At 44.4% G+C, this 21,273-nt stretch overlaps 1 protein-coding gene across 13 annotated transcripts in view; it reads left to right on the top strand.

Moving 5' to 3' along the window:
• The window catches only part of ADARB1 (adenosine deaminase RNA specific B1), a 251,304-nt gene that overhangs the window by 176,458 nt on the left and 53,573 nt on the right, over positions 1–21,273 (top strand). The window lies entirely within an intron of this gene.

Here is a 21,273-nt window from a genome sequence, read left to right as displayed (position 1 = left end):
GAAATTATATAGGCTTTTCTAACTTATTGTTAAAAAATTTTGATGGACAGAACAGCTGCCTAATTACATAATTTCTTTGGTGTTGTCAAGATATTTATTCAATTTGCTGGTAAAAGTATATCATGTTTGGTCAGAAATAGTGTGGAGAGCAGGCCTGAGGGAACTGACAATGTTTCTGTTTGTGTTGCAAGAACTATGCTGTTGATCTTTCAGTGCAGTTAGAATAGTCTCTCTCTCTCTCTCTCATTTTAGCTCTGATTTATTATTTAGTATTGGAAATCTGCTTTTAGTAATCAACCAAAAGAGTGGTGGTCAATTTTCTCTGCCTAGAGTAACTAAAGAAATCACAGAAATCTCAATCTAAAAGAGCATATCCTGCCTATGGCCTTTATTCAGCAAAGCTCTGCAGCACATGCTTAAATTTAACCACATGCTTAAGTCTCATTGATGTCAATGGGTGTAAATGGGAAATTAATTTTTCCAGATACTGTTAAACTAGGAAGCTTCAGTGGAGCTGTGCCAGTTCACACTCGCTGAGAATCTGACCTGTGGTTTTCAGGATGTTAGACAGGACTCAGCAGCACCTTTCATCAAGTCTCTCAGCTGAGCTTTCTATATAACTAATTATGAAGACCAAAGGAGAGAAATAGAAAATTTGTGAGCAGCCTGATGTATCTAAGAGCCTTTTCTAGCAAACATTGCTCCAGAGCAGATGCTAGTCTTGTGTACTGTTCCATTAACTTTAATCTGCAAGTCAGGTAAATATGGCCAGTGTAGTGTGTCTCTCCACCTGGTGGAAATACAAGTCACTTTTCTGCTGTAGTCTGAGTGTTTTATATTGGCAGCAGATAAAATGATGTCTGGGTAGCAAGATGTGTGGATTATCCCTCTCTGCTTGGTATTTCCATATTGGTCAATACTAGAAGCTTCAGAAGGTGTAAAATCCCATAATGGACCACTGTAAAATAACATGCCTATTGGGGAAGTTTCTAATCCTCAGGCAGTGAATCTTAACATTGGGCAACGAGCAGGGTGGATAAAAATTGATCAGATTTTTGTAGTTTTTAAAAATAATATTTATTTAAATCAGGCTTTTTATTTAAATACAGGTTTATTTTTGTGTGGATGGAGAGGAAAGCCCACATCTTAGAGAAGTTATGTATTAAGAAGTGTGGAAGCAGAGAAAGAACTGACAGGAAAGAACTGGGGAGTTGCGTTGTATGTAAGAGAGGAGTATGACTGCTCAGAGCTCCGGTATGATACTGCAGAAAAACCTGAGAGTCTCTGGATAAAGTTGAGAAGTGTGAGCAACAAGGGTGATGTCGTGGTTGGAGTCTGCTATAGACCACCAGACCAGGGGGATGAGGTGGACGAGGCTTTCTTCTGGCAACTAGCAGAAGTTGCTAGATCACAGGCCCTGGTTCTCATGGGAGACTTTAATCACCCTGATATCTGCTGGGAGAGCAATACAGCGGTGCACAGGCAATCCAGGAAATTTTTGGAAAGTGTAGGGGACAATTTCCTGGTGCAAGTGCTGGAGGAACCAACTAGGGGCAAAGCTTTTCTTGACCTGCTGCTCACAAACAGGGAAGAACTAGTAGGGGAAGCAAAAGTGGATGGGAACCTGGGAGGCAGTGACCATGAGATGGTCGAGTTCAGGATCCTGACACAAGGAAGAAAGGAGAGCAGCAGAATACGGACCCTGGACTTCAGAAAAGCAGACTTTGACTCCCTCAGGGAACAGATGGGCAGGATCCCCTGGGAGAATAACATGAAGGGCAAAGGGGTCCAGGAGAGCTGGCTGTATTTTAAAGAATCCTTATTGAGGTTGCAGGAACAAACCATCCCGATGTGTAGAAAGAATAGTAAATATGGCAGGCGACCAGCTTGGCTAAACAGTAAAATCCTTGCTGATCTTAAACGCAAAAAAGAGGCTTATAAGGAGTGGAAGATTGGACAAATGACCAGGGAGGAGTATAAAAATATTGCTCAGGCGTGCAGGAGTGAAATCAGGAAGGCCAAATCACACTTGGAGTTGCAGTTAGCAAGAGATGTTAAGAGTAACAAGAAGGGTTTCTTCAGGTATGTTAGCAACAAGAAGAAAATCAAGGAAAGTGTGGGCCCCTTACTGAATGAGGGAGGCAACCTAGTGACCGAGGATGTGGAAAAAGCTAATGTACTCAATGATTTTTTTGCCTCTGTCTTCACGCACAAGGTCAGCTCCCAGATTGCTGCACTGGGCAGTACAGCATGGGGAGAAGGTGACCAACCCTCTGTGGAGAAAGAAGTGGTTCGGGACTATTTAGAAAAACTGGACGTGCACAAGTCCATGGGGCCGGATGCGCTGCATCCGAGGGTGCTAAAGGAGTTGGCGGGTGAGATTGCAGAGCCATTAGCCATTATTTTTGAAAACTCATGGCGATCGGGGGAGGTCCCAGATGACTGGAAAAAGGCTAATGTAGTGCCCATCTTTAAAAAAGGGAAGAAGGAGGATCCGGGGAACTACAGGCCAGTCAGCCTCACCTCAGTCCCTGGAAAAATCATGGAGCAGGTCCTCAAGGAATCAATTATGAAACATTTAGAGGAGAGGAAAGTGATCAGGAACAGTCAGCATGGATTCACGAAGGGGAAGTCGTGCCTGACTAACCTAATTGCCTTCTATGATGAGATAACTGGCTCTGTGGATGAGGGGAAAGCAGTGGATGTGTTATTTCTTGACTTTAGCAAAGCTTTTGATACTGTCTCCCACAGTATTCTTGCCACCAAGTTAAAGAAGTATGGGCTGGATGAATGGACTGTAAGGTGGATAGAAAGCTGGCTAGATCATCGGGCTCAACGGGTAGTGATCAATGGCTCCATGTCTAGTTGGCAGCCGGTTTCAAGTGGAGTGCCCCAAGGGTCGGTCCTGGGGCCGGTTTTGTTTAATATCTTTATTAATGATCTGGAGGATGGTGTGGACTGCACTCTCAGCAAGTTTGCAGATGACACTAAACTAGGAGGCGTGGTAGATACACTAGAGGGTAGGGATCGGATACAGAGGGACCTAGACAAATTAGAGGATTGGGCAGAAAAAAACCTGATGAGGTTCAACAAGGACAAGTGCAGAGTCCTGCACTTAGGACGGAAGAATCCCATGCACTGCTACAGACTAGGGACCGAATGGCTAGGTAGCAGTTCTGCTGAAAAGGACCTAGGGGTCACAGTGGATATGAAGCTGGATATGAGTCAACAGTGTGCTCTTGTTGCCAAGAAGGCTAACGGCATTTTGGGCTGTATAAGTAGGGGCATTGCCAGCAGATCGAGGAACGTGATCGTTCCCCTTTATTCGACATTGGTGAGGCCTCATCTGGAATACTGTGTCCAGTTTTGGTCCCCACACTACAAGAAGGATGTGGAAAAATTGGAAAGAGTCCAGCGGAGGGCAACAAAAATGATTAGGGGTCTGGAGCACATGACTTATGAGGAGAGGCTGAGAGAACTGGGATTGTTTAGTCTCCAGAAGAGAAGAATGAGGGGGGATTTGATAGCAGCCTTCAACTACCTGAAGGGGGGTTCCAAAGAGGATGGAGCTCGGCTGTTCTCAGTGGTGGCAGATGACAGAACAAGGAGCAATGGTCTCAAGTTGCAGTGGGGGAGGTCCAGGTTGGATATCAGGAAAAACTATTTCACTAGGAGGGTGGTGAAACACTGGAATGCGTTACCTAGGGAGGTGGTGGAGTCTCCTTCCTTGGAGGTTTTTAAGGCCCGGCTTGACAAAGCCCTGGCTGGGATGATTTAGCTGGGAATTGGTCCTGCTTTGAGCAGGGGGTTGGACTAGATGACCTCTTGAGGTCCCTTCCAACTCTGATATTCTATGATTCTATGATTCTAACTGCAATGCATGACAGTTCTTTCTCTGCTTCCACAGAAGCAACATGATTTAGAAACAGCCTGGATTTGTAAACTAAGGGCTGGTCCACCCTAAGCCCCCAGTTTGAACTAAGATACGCAACTTCAGCTACGTGAATAACGTAGCTGAAGTCGAAATATCTTAGTTAGAACTTAAAGGTACTTACTGCGGGTCCACACGCGGCAGGCAGGCTCCCCTGTCGACTCTGCCTACTCCTCTCACGGAGCAGGATTACCGGCGTCGACGGCGAGCACTTCCGGGATCGATTGCTTGCCGCTGAACCAGCGGGTAAGTATAGACGTACCCTTAGAGAGGTGACTAAGTCAAAGCTGAAGCCCAGGCTATGGGTCTGAGTGACAGGTAGCATGGGGATGTTAGGATGGTGGTTTTCTCCACAGTAACTGGGGAAGAGATGAAGGGGAGGGCTTGGCAGGGAAATAATCACAAGCTCAGTTTGGAACATGTTGACCTTATGCTGACAGCTGAAGATCCATAGAGAAAAACAGGCAGAGATTTTACTTTGAATGAAAGGAGAGAGGTCCAGAGTCAACATGTAGATTTGTGATTCATCAACATAAAGATGATAGCTGAAGTGTTCTTTTTTAAATGAAATCACGTGCAGGTCCAGGACTGCCGTCACAGAAGACCTACGAGAGCCGAGGAATGGAATTTCTTGTTTGTTTTTCTCTGCATGTCTCTTTATGCTCTAAATTCCCTCTTTTATCTTCTAAATTCCTGTTTAGATTTTATTTGCCATAGTTTATGTTTAGGGCCCTACCAAAGTCATGGTCCATTTTGGTCTATTTCACGGTCTTAGGATTTTTTAAATGGTAAATTTTATTATTTGAGCTATTTAAATCTGAAATTTCAGTGTTGTAATTGTAGGGGTCCTGACCCAAAAAGTAGTTGGGGGAGGGGGTTGCAAGGTTATTGTGGGGGGTTGCAGTACTCAGGGCCGGCTTTAGGACCTGTGGGGCCCGATTCCGCGGTCCGGGTCTTCGGCGGCCCTTAGGCGGCGGCGGGTCCGCTCTGCGTCTTCCGCGGCACTGAAGGACCCCCCGCAGCCAAAATGCCACCGGAGTGGACCGCCGCTGGGTGAGCCTAAGGCGCAGGGTCCTCTTAGGCACGGGGCCCTCTTACCCACGGGGTCTGATTCCAGGGAATCAGGGGAATCGTCCTAAAGCCTGGTAGTAGCACCTGCTAGCCGGGAGCCCAGTTCTGAAGGCAAAGCTGCCACCAGCAGCAGTGCAGAAGTAAGGGTGGCGTGGTATGGTATTGCCACCCTTCTGTGCTGCTGCTGGAGGACTCTGCCTTCAGAGCTGGGCGTCCGGCTAACAGCAAACGCTCTCCAGCTGCCCAGCTCTGAAGGCAGCAGAGAAGTAAGGGTGGCAGTACTGCGACCCCCATACTTTATAACTTTGTCACACACACACCCCGCAACTCCCTTTTGGGTCAGAACCCCCAATTTGAGAAACGCTGGTCTCTCCTGTGAAATCTGTATAGTACAGGGTAAAAGCACACAAAAAACCAGATTTCACGGTCCATGACCCATTTTTCATGGGTGTGAATTTGGAAGGGGCCCTATTTATGTTCCTCACTGCTCTCTTCACTTGGTTGGAATTTCTTGAACCTAGCTCTTTGCCATTTAACCATACTTTTTTCTCCTTGCCTTCCTTTTTCTGTTTTGTTTAGAAGATTGCATGTCTTCTAGCTGTGATTAAATAACTTCCATGCTTATTATAAAGATGTTAATAGTTTATATTCTGTCTTTGGTATATTTCTAGGTAGCTTCCTCATTTTTAAACCTCTGCCTTTCTGAAGATTGAGTGTCACAATGTTAATTTTTGGTTCAGCCCTTCCCCAAATCAGGGATCTGGATCAAATCCAGATTGGCTCCCTCTACTACAATATTCTGGCAGGCCCTTCAAGCTTCTAGGTCAGTCAGATGGCTTATTGTTCAGGTGTAGTTCAGTGGATTATCTCCCACATGATATATCTGCAGGTATTTCTTCCCTCAGCGGGGAATTGTTGACTAGAGACATCACAGGCAAATCATTATGCCAGCTACAGTCCTTCAGTCCTTGGTATTGTGGACCAAATCCAGAAATCTTTCCAGAGGGAAGCAATTGATGAGAATTCTAATAGTCTGGATCACCATAGACATGTAACTGACTGACTGGGTGCACACAGGAGATCCCCACTTGCCAAGTGGAAGGCAGGAAGAGTATAAACTGGATGGAGTTACGAGCACTTGGCAAATCCTTTACCCTCAGTGTCTTTACACTTCTCTTCCACTGCAAAATATACCCTGGCTTGTTCCCTACGTCCTCTCCCTCAGCTCCTGCCCTTGGAAGCTGACTGTCAGAAGTCCCATGACTATGCTGACTTACACCCCCGCAAATTTGTTCTCACTTCCAGTTGTGACATTTTCCTGGCCAAGCAACTGTACATCTCCACCCAAAGAGAAAATTGATAAACTCCTACATGATTCCTCATCTTCTCTCTCCACCTTCCTTCTCACCTTCCTTCCTATCACTCTTAGTCCATCCAGTCATGAATCTGGGCCTCTCTCTGACTTCTCTTCATAGATGACCAGCCATTATATTAAACTCTAAATGGCCAAAACTGAGCTTTTGATCCTCACACCTCAAGTCTTCCTCGTTTCCTGTTCTCTCCATTGACATGGATAACACCACCCTTTTCTCAGCTATTCAGATTTTTAATCTGGGCATCACTTTTAACTCAGCCCTCTTTTTTAACCCACACATCCAGGCCATTTCCAAGTCTTGACTTTTGTATCTACATAATATTTCTAAAATTTTCTGCCTGTCCAAATTTCCTAGACTCTTTTTCATGCATGTCCTCATCATCTCTTACCTAAATCTGATCTAGATATAAAATTACCCCAGTTTAACTAAATTGTGATATTAAACCAGTTCAGTTTTGTAAGTGGACACACATCACTTAAGATCAGGTTTATGTCCATTTATTTTATATCAGTAATTTGATGCAAATTAATTACAGGTATATCAAATCACTCATGTAATTTACAGGTACAAGCTAAACTTACATAAGTCAGGTTTAAACTGAGGTAAGAGTGTCCACACACAGATTTGCACCAGCTTCATTGAATCAGTTTAACATCATACCTTTAATACAACATACAATTTTAATGCAACTTGTGCGTGTAGACAAGGCCTCAAACTATTGTAATCTCTCCTGCCTTCTGACCTTGACATCAGCCACCAAGTCAGTTACAGAATGCTGCTGCAAGTATCCTATGGCCAGAAGGGACCGCTGTGATCACCTAGTCTGAACTGTTGTGTAACCCAGGCCATAGAATGTCCTCAAAACAATTCCTAGAGCAGATCTTTTAGAAAAAATCCTATTTTGATTTAAAAATTGCCAGTGATAGAGAATCCACCATGACCCTTGGTAAATTGTTCCAATGGTTAATTACCCTCTCTGTTAAAAATGTATGAATTTCCATTTGAATTTGTCCAGCCTCAATTTCCAGCCATTAAGTTGTGTTATACCTTCCCCTGCTAGATTAAAGAACCCATTATAAAATATTTGTTCCCTGTGTAGGTATATATAGACTGGAATCAAGCCACCCCTTACCCTTCTCTGTGTTAAGCTAAACTGATTTGAGCTCTTGAGTTGATCACTATAAGGAATGTTTTCTAACCCTTTAATCATTCTTGTGGCTCTTCTCTGAACCCTCTCCAATTTATCAACATCCTTCTTGAATTGTGGACATTGTATTCCAGCAGCAATTTCTCTAGTGCCAAATACAGAGGTAAAATAATCTCTCTCCTCTTACTTAAAATTCCCCTGTTTATGCATCCAAGGATCTCATTAGCCCTGGGAGCTCATGCTTAGCTGATTATCCATCACAAACCCCAAATCTTTTTCAGAGTCACGGGTTTCCAGGGTAGAATCCTCCATCTTGTAAATATGGCCTACATTCCTTGTTTGTAGATTTGTACATTTCCATTTAGCCTATTAAAGTGCATATTGTTTGCTTGACCCAGCTTACCAACCGATCCTGATCACTGTGTATTAGTGACCTGTCCTCTTAATTATTTACCATTCCCCCAATTTTTCTGTCCTCTGAAAACTTTATCAGTGATGATTTTATGTTTTCTTCCAGGTCATTGAGAAAAGCATTAAATAGCATAGGGCCAAGAACCTAACCCTTCAGGATTCCATTAGAAACAGACCTGTGCAGTGATAATTCCCTGTTTACAATTACATTTTGAGACCCGTTAGTTAGCCAGTTTTTAATCCATGTAATGTGTTCCATGTTAATTTTATATTGTTCTGGTTGTATGGTACGAAGTCAAAGACCTTACAGAAGTCTAAGTATATTACATCAACACTATTACCTTTATCAACCAAACTTGTAATCTCATAAAAAAAAGGATATGGAGTTAGTTGATTTGCATTAATTACATTACCCTTCTTTAATTCATTACTACTCAAGTCCTATAACAGCCGCTCCATTATCTTGACCAAGATTGATGTCAGACTGACAGGGCTATAGTTTCTTGGGTCATTCCATTTACCCTTTTTAAAAATTGGCACAACATTAGCTTTCTTCTGGAACTTCCCCAGTGTTGCAAGATATATTGAAAATTAACATAAATAGTTCAGTTAGCTCATCAGCCAGCTCTTTTAAAACTCTTGGGTGCAAGTTATCCTCACCTGTTGATTTAAAAATGTCTAACTTAAAACTTTAGTAGCTTTTGATTAACATCCTCCTGAGATACTAGTAGAATAGAATCATCATATGATATGACTACGTCATCTGTTTTTTTCTCAAATACAGATCAGAAATATTTATTGAACAGTTCTGTCTTGTCTGAATTATTTATGTCTAGTAATAGACCAATACCATTGTTAGGATTCTTTTTGCTTCTAATATACTTTTAAAATTCCTTCTTATTGTTCTTAATGCTGCTGGCCATAAATATCTGCTTGTGTTCCTTTGCTTCCCTTATCAATCTTCTACAATTCCTAGTTTCTCATTTATATTCATTACTATTACTTTGCCTTTCTTCTGTTTGTTATATTTTATTTTTTATAGCTGCCTTAACTTCTAAAGTAAGTGGGCTTTTTTAACCAATATAGCCTTCTTCCTTGAGTGTGACTTTTGGGGCATCTAGTAACATGTTCTTAAATGATTCCCAATTATCATTCACGTCTTCATCCCAGGTGATATGGCTCATAGTTGTTTTCAGCTTTGTGAAATTGGCCCTTTTTAAGCATCAAATATATATTTCTGGTCTGGACTTTATTTTGTTTGCATATTAGAAATGTGATCAAGTTATGATCACCTGTACTTAAGCTACCATTAATTTTTAGTTCCTCTTTGTCTGTCAAGATGAGATCTAATATAGAATTCCCTCATGTTGTTTGCAACACTTCTTGAGTTAGGAAGTTGTCATAGATCGGGGTGGCCAAACTGCCACTTGTGAGCCACATATGGTCTTTTAGTGTTAAAATGTGGCTTGTGGAGCTCCTCAAGCTCCCCCATTCTTAGCTTACCAGACTGGAGGGTGGGGGGGAGCTCGGGATTTCTGCCCTGCAGCAGGGTGGTGGAACTAGGGGCTTCTGCTGGAGGGGGTGGGAGGATCTAAAGGTTTGTTTCTCTCCCCCCCCCCCCCAAGAGCTTGAGTCACACACTCACACACTCCCAGGCATGCCCTCCCTCTTACCCTCAGTGGCCCCTCCCTGCAGCTCCCAGGTGTTAGCTCTGCATGGAGAGCCAGCAGCCAACTGCTGGGAGCTGCGCAGGGCCTCCCAGAGGGCAAGTGGGCCCCCTAAATCCTCTGGGCTTCGAGGGGAGGTGTCCCTGCAGCTCCCAGCTCTTTGCCGCTGCCTCTCCCCATAGTCACAGCTCCCAGCTTGCTGGCTCCAGCAGCTGCTGTGCAGGAAGGGGGCCCTGTGGTACCATGTGACTGAGCCGGGATAGCAAACCCTGGCCAAAATCATGACCCCACATGCCTGCCCCACGCATTGCCTGTTTTGCCCAGAGGGAAAGGGGATCTCGGGGCTTCAGCCCTCTGGGGCGCCTCCCACAGGGCTGAAGTCCCAAGCTCCAGCAGGTGTGCCCCAGCTCTCAAACTTCTGAAGATTGTTGTATGCAGCTTGGAGGGTCAGTAAGTTTGGCCATCCCTGTCATAGATAATACTTACAAACTCTAAGGATGTTTTGTATTGGCAGCATGAGACCTCCAGCATATGTCACTCAGGGGGCAGGTCTTCACTACGGGGGGGGGGAGGGCGATTTAATATACGCAAATTCAGCTACATGAATAGCGTAGCTGAATTCGACCTATCGGAGCCGACTTACCCCGCTGTGTGGATGGCGGCAAAATCGACCTCCGCGGCTCCCCGTCAACGGCGCTTACTCCCACCTCCGCTGGTGGAGTAAGAGCGTCGATTCGGGGATCGATTGTCGCGTCCCGACGAGACGCAATAATTCGATCCCCGAGAGATCGATTTCTACCCGCCAATTCAGGCCAGTAGTGTAGACCTAGCCTCAGATTGAAGTCCCCCATGATCACACAGCTTTTTTTCCTACACATTGTAGGTAGGTGCATAAGGAGCTGGTCATCCTGTTCCCGAGTGTGGTTTGGGGTCTGTAGCAGACACCAACTAATAGCCCATCTTGTGCTTTATCTGGATATTTATCCATAAGTATTCAAGAGCATTTTCTTGCTAGTTATTAATGACTCACAAACAAGTAATGCCATTTTTGATCTAGCATGCTACTTCCCCTCCTCTTTTGTCGACTTGATCCTTCCTAAACAGGTTGTAACCACTGATTTTAGTATTCCAGTCACACAAATCATCCCACCAGGTTTCAGTAATGGCAACTACATCAAATTTATGCTCATAAATTAGCAATTCTAATTCTTCTTGTTTATTACCCAGGCTCCTAGCATTGTTGCATAGACAATTAAAGAATTTATTCTCTTCATTTTTTTGGCTTGTCCCTGACCACATCACTGGCTCTTCATTTCTCTCCATTGGCCACTTCTCTTCACCACATAAAATGCAAGTGTTTTGTCTTTAAGACCCATAGACACCATTCTGTCTTACTGATCTACTAGTTTATTGAGCTGTCAACCCCAGCCTTCACTTTGCTAAAATGCCAGCTTCAGTTGTCTAATTATTCACTTGTCCCCCAAACACCTCCAGACTTTCTCCCATACAGCTCCATGTGTGTGCGGAAAACTTTCTGTCAAAATTCGTAAAGTTGCCACTTTATCCTTTCATAAATACCTCCTTAAAACTTACCTCTGCTGTGATGGCTACAAATCTGCCAGCTGGCATTGGTCAGGCAAATGGTGATCTTTGACTTCTGCTTCTCTGATAAACTGTATTCATTTTTATTCATCTCATCCATTCAATTCATCCCACTCCATTTGTCTTTTTGTCTACCTGTTCCATCCTCCGCGACATGTACATTGAATTGTGAGCTCTTTGTCTGAAGTCTGTACAGTGCCTAGCAGAGTTGGGTCCTGAACTCTGTGTCTCTGAAGCAAAGTCATTAAATGCTTAGAAATCCTGCTGCGCAAACCCTGAGCAGGGCCTGCGTGACTCAGTGGGGGTGCTCAATCGGGGAGTCCTAGAAAGCTAAAAGTATTGTGTATGATCTTTGCACTTTGCTGCTGCTGCTCATACCCCTCACATAGCTACTTTCTAGCCGTCAGTGCCTGCACCTTATGCTGCAATTAAAAAAAATGTTTCACAAAGGACCAACTATTCACATCCATGAGCCTTGGTGATTGCATATGGCTGCTGGGGTTCTTTGCTCAGTCCCCTTTTCCAAATTCCTTGTTTTGGCCTTTTTACCTTACGTCTGTCTGTTTTCTTTTTATATGACCGACAATGTGTATTTGAAATCATGTTTTTGTCACCATTCCCCTCCATTGAGGTATGTGTTCAGGTCCTGTGGATCCACACCAAAATCATTTATTTGGTAATTCATTGATTTACAGTTTAGTATACTGTCTGCACTACAGCACTCTCCAGTTTCCTTCATGATCTCTGCAATATCTTGACAACTTTTACACTTTCTCAATTTACTACTTTTTGTATGGCTTAACCTGGGTGGGAAAAAAATAGTGACATTCAGAAATATGTTCCATATACTTTCCAGATTCTAAAACAGAATGAAACACTGTTAGAAAAATACAGACAACTAGTTCATATTGCAACACACAATAACAAATAAAAAAATTCTACAGAATGACATTGTACAATGGAGGACCACAAGATAACGGAAAAGGCAGTGGGAAAATCACTTCCTACAGTGGTTTTAGGCACACCATTCTGGCAGCTCTCCACCCAGCCAGTGGCATGTGATGGTTCATGGCTTCTCAAAGATGTAGTGGGACTTCAGGATCTTTAGCGTCCATTCCAGTTGTAACCCATTCAGTTTTGTTTCCTCTTCCTTTCTGTTGGTTAGATCTCCCCGCCCCCCCCCCCCCCCCTTCCCCCAACTGTTGTCTTCGGGTGTAGCCATTTTTTCCCAACTAGGCATGGCCCTTCCACATGTATTGAAAGGTTCCTAGCTTTGTACAGCAGCTGAGGGTACTGAGCAGTAGATGTGGACGTTGTTTGCCCTTACTTGTACCTGAGCACTTACATGTGTGCCGATCATGCAGTGTGTTCATCAGTGCACAACAAGCTCATGATGAGACTATTGTGTGTAACAAAATGCTTCCTGGGTAAACAGCTCTCAATAGGGAGCCCCAGAGTACCAGTGTGTTTGTGGAAGGAATACCCTTTCACGTTTTGAGACAACTGATGTGATTCAATCTGGTTATCTATTGAATGACAGGCTAGCTGTCATTTTGCAGTCCCATAGAGGCTGAATGCTGGTGCAACTCATCAGAGGATTCATTACTCCCTTGCTCTATGTACCCAGCAGATACTGTACATGGGACAAAGATTACAATGTGTGATTCAGACATTTAAAGTGTCAGCTGCACTGCTCTCCCTCAATGCCATTTTTTTGCATTAGATCTTCTTTCCTACTTTACCATTTGCTGTTCTTTGTAGCTGCTTATCTGGGTCATTACTTATGGGTTTTCATCCAGTGCTACTGTGTTGCTGCATCCTTTGGGATGTTCTTACACATTTCTGCAATGGTACTTGAGGAGACAACCACCAAAAGTGGGGAATGAGGTAGCCGTGATACTTTTAGAGAGCGTGACAGTGGCTATGTTTTTCAAGTGTAGAATGTGACAAGAGATTATATGCTTGAAGAACAGGCAGTGTTACTCAGCCCTTTTTCATCAGCCTTAGCTGTCTTTCCTTGTCTGGTTGTTAATATGGGGAGAGGCAAGTCTTTGTGATTTGCAGATATTTCACAGCGATTAGGGACTGCTCTGCCAGCTAGGGCTAACGCCTACATTCTTTGTGTGGGAATTGAGACATGACCATATTTGGGGAGTCCATTGCACAATTCCATCCAGCAGTATAGTGCTCCGTCATTACATCAGTATGTGTGACAGAGCGTCCTCTCCGCCTCGGTGGGTCCCGCACTTCCGTTTAGCGGCGGACTGGGGTATTCCTCTTTTCCCTCAGGATTTTCCCCAGGCCCCTGGGTTTACTGTCCACAGCCTGCCAGAGTAGTGTTCCTCCCAGCCTCCTTGACAGGGGGATGCGCAGGGAGCCTCTCAGTCTCTTTTAGCCCCTCTGGGGCATGGTGGCAACAGAACAGACACCCGGTTCAGTCTCTCCGCTCTGGCGGGCTCTCTTCCCTCAGACCTCCGGGGCCCAGAAGTGCCATCCCCCCTGTTGGGCAGGGATCTCCCATCCTTTGCCTCTGTACCTGTGTGGCTTCTCTCCTAATGCTTGTCCTGAGGTACAGTGACTAGAGTGAAAACCCTGCAAGCTGCATGGAAGCTTTTCAAAGACACCATAATAGAGGCCCAACTTAAATGTATACCCCAAATTAAAAAACACAATAAAAGAACTAAAAAAGACCCACCATGGCTTAACAGCCATGTAAAAGAAGCAGTGAGAGATAAAAAGGCATCTTTTAAGAAGTGGAAGTCAGATCCTAGTGAGGTAAATAGAAAGGAGCATAAACACTGCCAAATTAAGTGTAAAAATGTAATAAGAAAAGCCAAAAAGGAGTTTGAAGAACGGCTAGCCAAAAACTCAAAAGATAATAACAAAATGTTTTTAAGTACATCAGAAGCAGGAAGCCTGCTAAACAACCAGTGGGGCCCCTGGATGATCGAGATACAAAAGGAGCACTTAAAGACAAAAAAGTCATTGCGGAGAAACTAAATGAATTCTTTGCTTCAATTTTCACGGCTGAGGATGTTAGGGAGATTCCCAAACCCGAGTCGTCCTTTGTAGGTGACAAATCTGAGGAATTGTCACAGATTGAAGTGTCACTAGAGGAGGTTTTGGAATTAATTGATAAACTTAACAGTAATAAGTCACCAGGACCAGATGGCATTCACCCAAGAGTTCTGAAAGAACTCAAATGTGAAATTGCGGAACTAACAACTATGGTTTGTAGCCTGTCCTTTAAATCAGCTTCTGTACCCAATGACTGGAAGACAGCTAATGTAACGCCAATATTTAAAAAGGGCTCTAGAGGTTATCAACATGGTTTCTGTAAAGGGAAATCATGTCTTACTAATCTATTAGAGTTCTTTGAAGGAGTCAACAAACATGTTGACAAGGGGGATCCAGTGGACATAGTATACTTAGATTTCCAGAAAGCCTTTGACAAGGTCCCTCACCAAAGGCTCTTACGTAAATTAAGTTGTCATGGGATAAGAGGGAAGATCCTTTCATGGATTGAGAACTGGTTAAAAGACAGGGAACAAGGGGTAGGAATAAATCGTAAATTTTCAGGATGGAGAGCGGTAACTAGTGGTGTTCCCTAAGGGTCAGTTCTAGGACCAATCCTATTCAACTTATTCATAAATGATCTGGAGAAAGGGGTAAAAAGTGAGGTGGCAAAGTTTGCAGATGATACTAAACTGATCAAGATAGTTAAGACCAAAGGAGACTGTGAAGAACTTCAAAAAGATCTCACAAAACTAAGTGATCGGGCAACAAAATGACAAATGAAATTTAATGTGGATAAATGTAAAGTAATGCACACTGGAAAAAATAACCCCAACTATACATACAATATGATGGGGGCTAATTTAGCTACAACTAATCAGGAAAGAGATCTTGGAGTCATCGTGGATAGTTCTCTGAAGACGTCCACGCAGTGTGCAGCGGCGGTCAAAAAAGCAAACAGGATGTTAGGAATCATTAAAAAAGGGATAGAGAATAATATGGAGAATATCTTATTGCCCTTATATAAATCCGTGGTACAGCCACATCTTGAATACTGCATACAGATGTGGGCTCCTCATCTCAAAAAAGATATACTGGCATTAGACAAGGTTCAAAGAAGGGCAACTAAAATGAGTAGGGGTTTGGAACAGGTCCCATATGAGGAGAGATTAAAGAGGCTAGGACTTTTCAGCTTGGAAAAGAGGAGACTAAGGGGGAATATGATAGAGGTATATAAAATCATGAGTGGTGTGGAGAAAGGAAAAGTTATTTACTTGTTCCCATAATATAAGAACTAGGGGCCACCAAATGAAATTAATGGGCAGCAGGTTTAAAACAAATAAAAGGAAGTTTTTCTTCACACAGCGTACAGTCAATCTGTGGAACTCCTTGCCTGAGGAGGTTGTGAAGGCTAGGGTTTAAAAGAGAACTAGATAAATGTATGGAGGTTAAGTCTATTAATGGCTGTTAGCCAGGATGGGTAAGAAATGGTGTCCCTAGCCTCTGTTTGTCAGAGGGTGGAGATGGATGGCAGGAGAGAGATCACTTGATCATTACCTGTTAGGTTCACTCCCTCTGGGGCACCTGGCATTGGCCACTGTCGGTAGACAGGATACTGGGCTAGATGGACGTTTGGTCTGACCCAGTATGGCCATTCTTATGTTCTTATGCTGTCAGTGTCTGCACTGTCCAGCTTTCCAGTAGCTCGCCTTCCTCCCATCACTCACCCCTATCTGGCAGGAGGGGAGGCTTTTAACAGGTTTTGGCAGGCCCTTAATTGGCCCCAGGTGTCCTAATTAATCTAGAGTAACCCCTGCTCAGCTACCAAGGGAAAAGGGACTTGCGTATCCTGGGGCTAATATATCTGCCTTCCAGCATTCTCCTGCAGCCATCTGGTCTGACCCCGTCACATATCCCTCCTTCCTGCTCAACACCATGGTGTTGGGTCGTCAGACAGGGTACCCTTGACAGGCCATCCTCATTGCCATGGTGGCTTCCAGCCCTGTGTTGAATGCTGAGGTGGAACAGTTGGAGGGAAAAGAACCACCTGATCACCCTTGCTTTCTTCTCTTTGTTCCATTGGAGGAAGGCGTGGTCAGTCACGAGGACAAATCGCCGACCTAGCAGGTAATATCGTAGAGTTTCCATGGCCCACTTGACAGTGAGGTACTCCTTCTCTATTACTGCATATTTCTGTTCCCTCAGAAGGAGTTTTCTGCTAAGGTAAAGGATTGGATGTTCGTCCTCTCTGACCATCTGTGACAAGACAGCCCCCAACTCCAGTTCGGATGCATCCATCTGTAAAATGAATTCTTTAGTAAAGTCCGGGGCTATGAGCACAGGGTTACTACAGAGGGCTGCCCGCAGATCTGTGAATGCCCCTTCTGCTGTGTCGGTCCATCTCACCATGTCAGGGCCCCGGGCTTTTACCAGGTCCATCAGGGGACTTGCTCTGGTGGCGAAATGGGAGATAAATCGTCGATAGTACCCCACTATGCCTAGGAACACTTGAACTTGTTTTTTCTGGCTTGGCCAGGGCCAAATTTGTATAGCCTCCAGCTTATTTAGTTGGGGCTTTACTATGCCTCTTCCTTTGATGTATCCAAGGTATTTAGCCTCTGCTAGGCCAATGGTGCACTTGGCTGGATTGGCTGTGAGGCCGACCCGCCTTAAGATGCTCAGCACCACTTCCACCTTTCCCAGGTGGGTCTCCCAGTCTGGGGAATGGATAATCACATCATCCAGGTATGCGATGGCATAACTGGCATGGGGGTGCAACAGCTTGCCCATGAGGCGCTGGAAGGTGGCTGGGGCCCCATGCAGCCCGAAGGGGATAACAGTATACTGAAATAGCTCCTCTGGTATGGAGAAAGCAGTCTTTTCTTTTGCTTCTTTGGCTAGTGGGATCTGCCAATACCCCTTTGTCAAATCCAGGGTGGTCAGGAACCGGGCGTTGCCCAGTTGGTCAACTAACTCGTCTAAGCGGGGTATAGGTTATTCATCAAACTGGGACACTTCATTCAGTCGGTGAAATTCATTGCAGAACCTTGTGGTGCCGTCGGGTTTGGGCACCAGCACAATTGGGCTGGACCACTAGCTGTGGGATTCCTCAATGACCCCTAAATCTAACATTCTCTTCACTTCAGCCTTGATTTCCTCCCTTTTGGCTGCTGGGACCCGTTAGGGCCTTATCGTCGCCTTGGCCCCAGGGTTCGTGAGGATGTGGTGATATCCCTCGGTCCTCCAGCCCAGTCTTGTTGAGAACACATCCTAGTTCTGATTGACCATCTTGGATGCCTCGGTCTTTTGATCCGACGTCAAGTCGGGGGATATCCTCACCTGCTTGGTCTGGTTCCTTTCCCAGGGCAGGGCTTCTTGGGGACTAAGCATGCCTCTCGAGCATGCCAAGACTTCAGGAGCTTGACATGATAAATCTGCTCTAGTTTCCGGCTGTCGCACCTTTTAGTTCACCTCTCCCATGGATTCGAACACTTCATAGGGCCCTTGCCACTGAGCCAAGAGCTTACTCTCTGCCGTGGGTACCAATAGCATCGCCCGGTCTCCAGGTTAGAACCATCAAATCTTTGCTTGGTGGTTGTAGTGGGCTCATTGGGCCTCCTGCACTTACTCCAAGTGCTCCCGTACGATGAGGGTGACTCGGGCTATCCAGTCTCTCATCTGTAGCAGGTGCTCAATTATGTTTCTCCCCGCATTGGGTCTTCCTCCCAGATTTCCCCGGCTATGTCTAATATGCCACAGGGTTGGCACCCGTATAATAGCTCGAAGGGGAAAACTCAGTGGAAGCCTGAGGAACCTCCTGGATGGCGAACATGAGGTAAGGCAGTAGTGTGTACCAGTCTTTCCCATCCCGACTTACCACTTTACTTATCATGGCCTTGAGGGTCCTGTTGAACCTTTCAGGACCGGCTCTAGGCACCAGCAAAGCAAGCATGTGCTTGGGGTGGCACAATTCCAGAGGCAGCATTTATTTATTTATTTATTTATTTATTTTTGCTTGGGGCGGCAAAAAGCCTAGAGCCGGCCCTGGAACCTTTTCACAAGGGACCTGGTTATCCTGGGGCTAATATATCTGTCTTCCAGCACTCTCCTGTAGCCATCTGGCCTGACCCTGTCACATATGACATCCCTTTGGCTGGTGGTTTCCAGCTGCAAGCCAAGTTCTTCTGGAAGATCCATCAAGTTGTGGTTTGGGACAGGTTGGGCAGTTAGGTCTGGTAATGTTAAAAACTAGATCTCCAGCTTTGCAGCTAGGAGACCTAATTTGTTGACCTGGTGGTATTCTTGAGGTTAAGCACTGAACTGGGACTCTGGTCTGTGTTCAATGCTGGGCCTCATGTAAAGCTTAAATTTTCTGGCTGAATGGTTTTCCAAATTACAGGATCTGCAACAAAACAGCTACACTGACCAAGACGAGTTTCTTTGTGCACGTGCCTAGCTTTCTCAATAGCAAATCCTGTTCTTCATAAAAGAAGCCATAGTTGTATTAGCTATCTTGTTTTAATCTATTGTCATTATTCTTCATAACTAAATCCTTATGTGCAATAGTTAGCCAGCGAAAAGCATGAAAAAGTGTAGTTTTCAAAAAGAACAAATAACAAGTAGGCCTTGAATTTGCTTGATATATTCCTCTCATCTACTTTGCATATATGACTACTGGTCTTCAGACTTTATTGTCAGTCTCTATAATGACAGAACCAGGACTAAAGCTAGCAACAAATGCAGTTTTCTCTGAGTTTTAGCCAGCGCCACTCACCAAGCTTTTGGAAAAGTTCAAAGAGCTTAGGGTTATGGCCTGCAAGCTGGACACATGTCCTTCTTGGCCAGTAAAGTCAGCCAGGAAGGACACAGGCATTGAGAATTCTGCTAATTGTCACATTATTTCTCATCGCTCAGTTTCCAAGGAAAATTGTTGAGAAGGTTGTGGTGAATCAACTCTGACAATGTCTAAAGCCTTTGGGTTTCCTTGATCTATGAGAATCTGGTGTTAGGTCTGATTATGTTCTCATGTCTACGTTTTTCTTTTAGATCTGTCAGCAACTTTTGGTATTGTTGACCATAAGGTATTCGTGAATGCCTGTGACCCTGTCTAGGGTAGAGAGAACAGCTCTTGAGTGGTTTTTCTCTTCCCTGATAGGACCCAGAGGGTCGTTGTGGACAAATGCTTCTTAGCCCCAATAGCTCTCTTATGGATGGGACCTCAGGGTTCCATTACTTCAGCTCTCCCCTAAATTAGTGGAGATATCCTATCTCCTAGAACTGGAAGGGACCTTGAAAGGTCATCGAGTTCAGCCCCCTGCCTTCACTAGCAGGACCAAGTACTGATTTTGCCCCAGATCCTTAAGTGGGCCCCTCAAGGATTGAACTCACAGCCCTGGGTTTAGCAGGCCAATGCTCAAACCACTGAACTATCTCCTCCATATGTGATCATTATGTGAGACAGGGTGGAAGTGGAACTGCACTGTCTTCAATATGCCCATAATAAACAACTCTCTATTCTGTCACATCTTGATGGTATGGTCTATCTGCTTTCCCAGTGTCTAGCCAAGATGGAGCTTAGATGAGAGGTAGCCCAGTCTGTCTGTATAAGAAAAGGTAATGATGGTAGTAGGCTGGAGAAGACTATGAGAGAAATTATGGAGGTTATATCTGTTCTCTCAATTGGGAAAGCATGCTCACCAGTCAGGGGCAGCTCCAGGCACCAGCACGGCAAGCGCGTGCCTGGGGCGGCAAGCCGCGGGGGGTGGCCTGCCGGTTGCTGTGAGGGCGGCAGGCCGACAGCTTTCGGCAGCATGCCTGCAGGAGGTCCGCTGGTCCCACGGCTTCGGCGGCAATTTGGAGGTGGGGACGCCGATGGCGCAGCACCGGCGGACCTCCCGCAAGCATGCCACCTGCCTGCCATGCTTGGGGCGGCAAAAAACATAGAGCCACCCCTGTCACCAGTGCATAGTCAGATTCACAATTTGTGGGTCCTGTTACATCCTCCACTGCTTCTGGATGTCTAAGTGGTAGCTGTGGCCAAGAATGCCTTTTTGCCAACTGCATGGTTGGCTAGAAGGTTTCAAGCATTTCCTTTGAACATGGAACTTCCATAATTGTCCATGCCATCGTCATCTCCAAATTGGATTACTGCACTGTATTCTGTGGAACTGCTGTACATGTGAAAACCATTCAGCTACTTCCAAATGCAATATTTTACTTATTTAGCAATATTTTCACAAATAGCATCATTGCTCCATAGTCAGCATTGGCTTCCAATTTGTTTCCAGGTGAAATTCAAGATGTTGATTTTGACTTACAAACCTCTAAATTCTGTGTTTTCTGGCTACCTTAAAGACTGCTTCTTTCTTGACATGATATGTTGAGATCAGCTGTGGTGCTGGAACTAACAATCTCGAGATTTAAACAAGCTGGTGGTAGGTCATTTTCAAGGAGTTTTCCTTAAATCTGCAACTAGTCTTCACTCGCAGTCTGACAGACCATAAGTTTGTTGATGCTCAGGGCAAATTGCAAAGCCGCCTCTATTATTCCAGGCTTTCATTAATTTCATTTCATTAATACTTCTTTATTTTCGATGGCCATCATTAAATTTTATGTTGAAATTGTCCATTTAAAAATGTGTATATTTTTTGTAATAAAACAAAATAAAATAATGTATATTCACCTAAAGCTGAGGGAAGGGCACATTTTTATAAATGTAAAAAATAAATAACTATTTCTGGTCTAATAAAGGATTTTTATATGTTAGTCAAGATGACTGATTTTTGTTGTATTTTGGTATTATTTTCAGGCCCAGTGATTAGGTCATTGAAATTAAGTATTTTTGAGATACAAGGATAAAAAGCATTGACTCTTGTTTAGGACTTTAAGATGATGTATATTGAGATACAAGCATTGAATCTTTCTGCCATTCGTTTTTTCACCCAGGCCCAATTTTTCAAAATTGTCACTACTTTTAGGTCCTTCAGTTTTTAGGTTTTCAATTTAAGGTCCAAGAACCAAAACTCCAGTTGAGATCTTTAGGAGGTGTTCTGC

The sequence above is a fragment of the Malaclemys terrapin genome, chromosome 11 (assembly GCF_027887155.1).
Source record: "Malaclemys terrapin pileata isolate rMalTer1 chromosome 11, rMalTer1.hap1, whole genome shotgun sequence".
NCBI classification, from domain to species: Eukaryota; Metazoa; Chordata; order Testudines; family Emydidae; genus Malaclemys; species Malaclemys terrapin.
The sequence above is the reverse complement of the archived record's forward strand: the minus strand, read 5'-3'. Positions and strand labels throughout refer to the sequence as shown.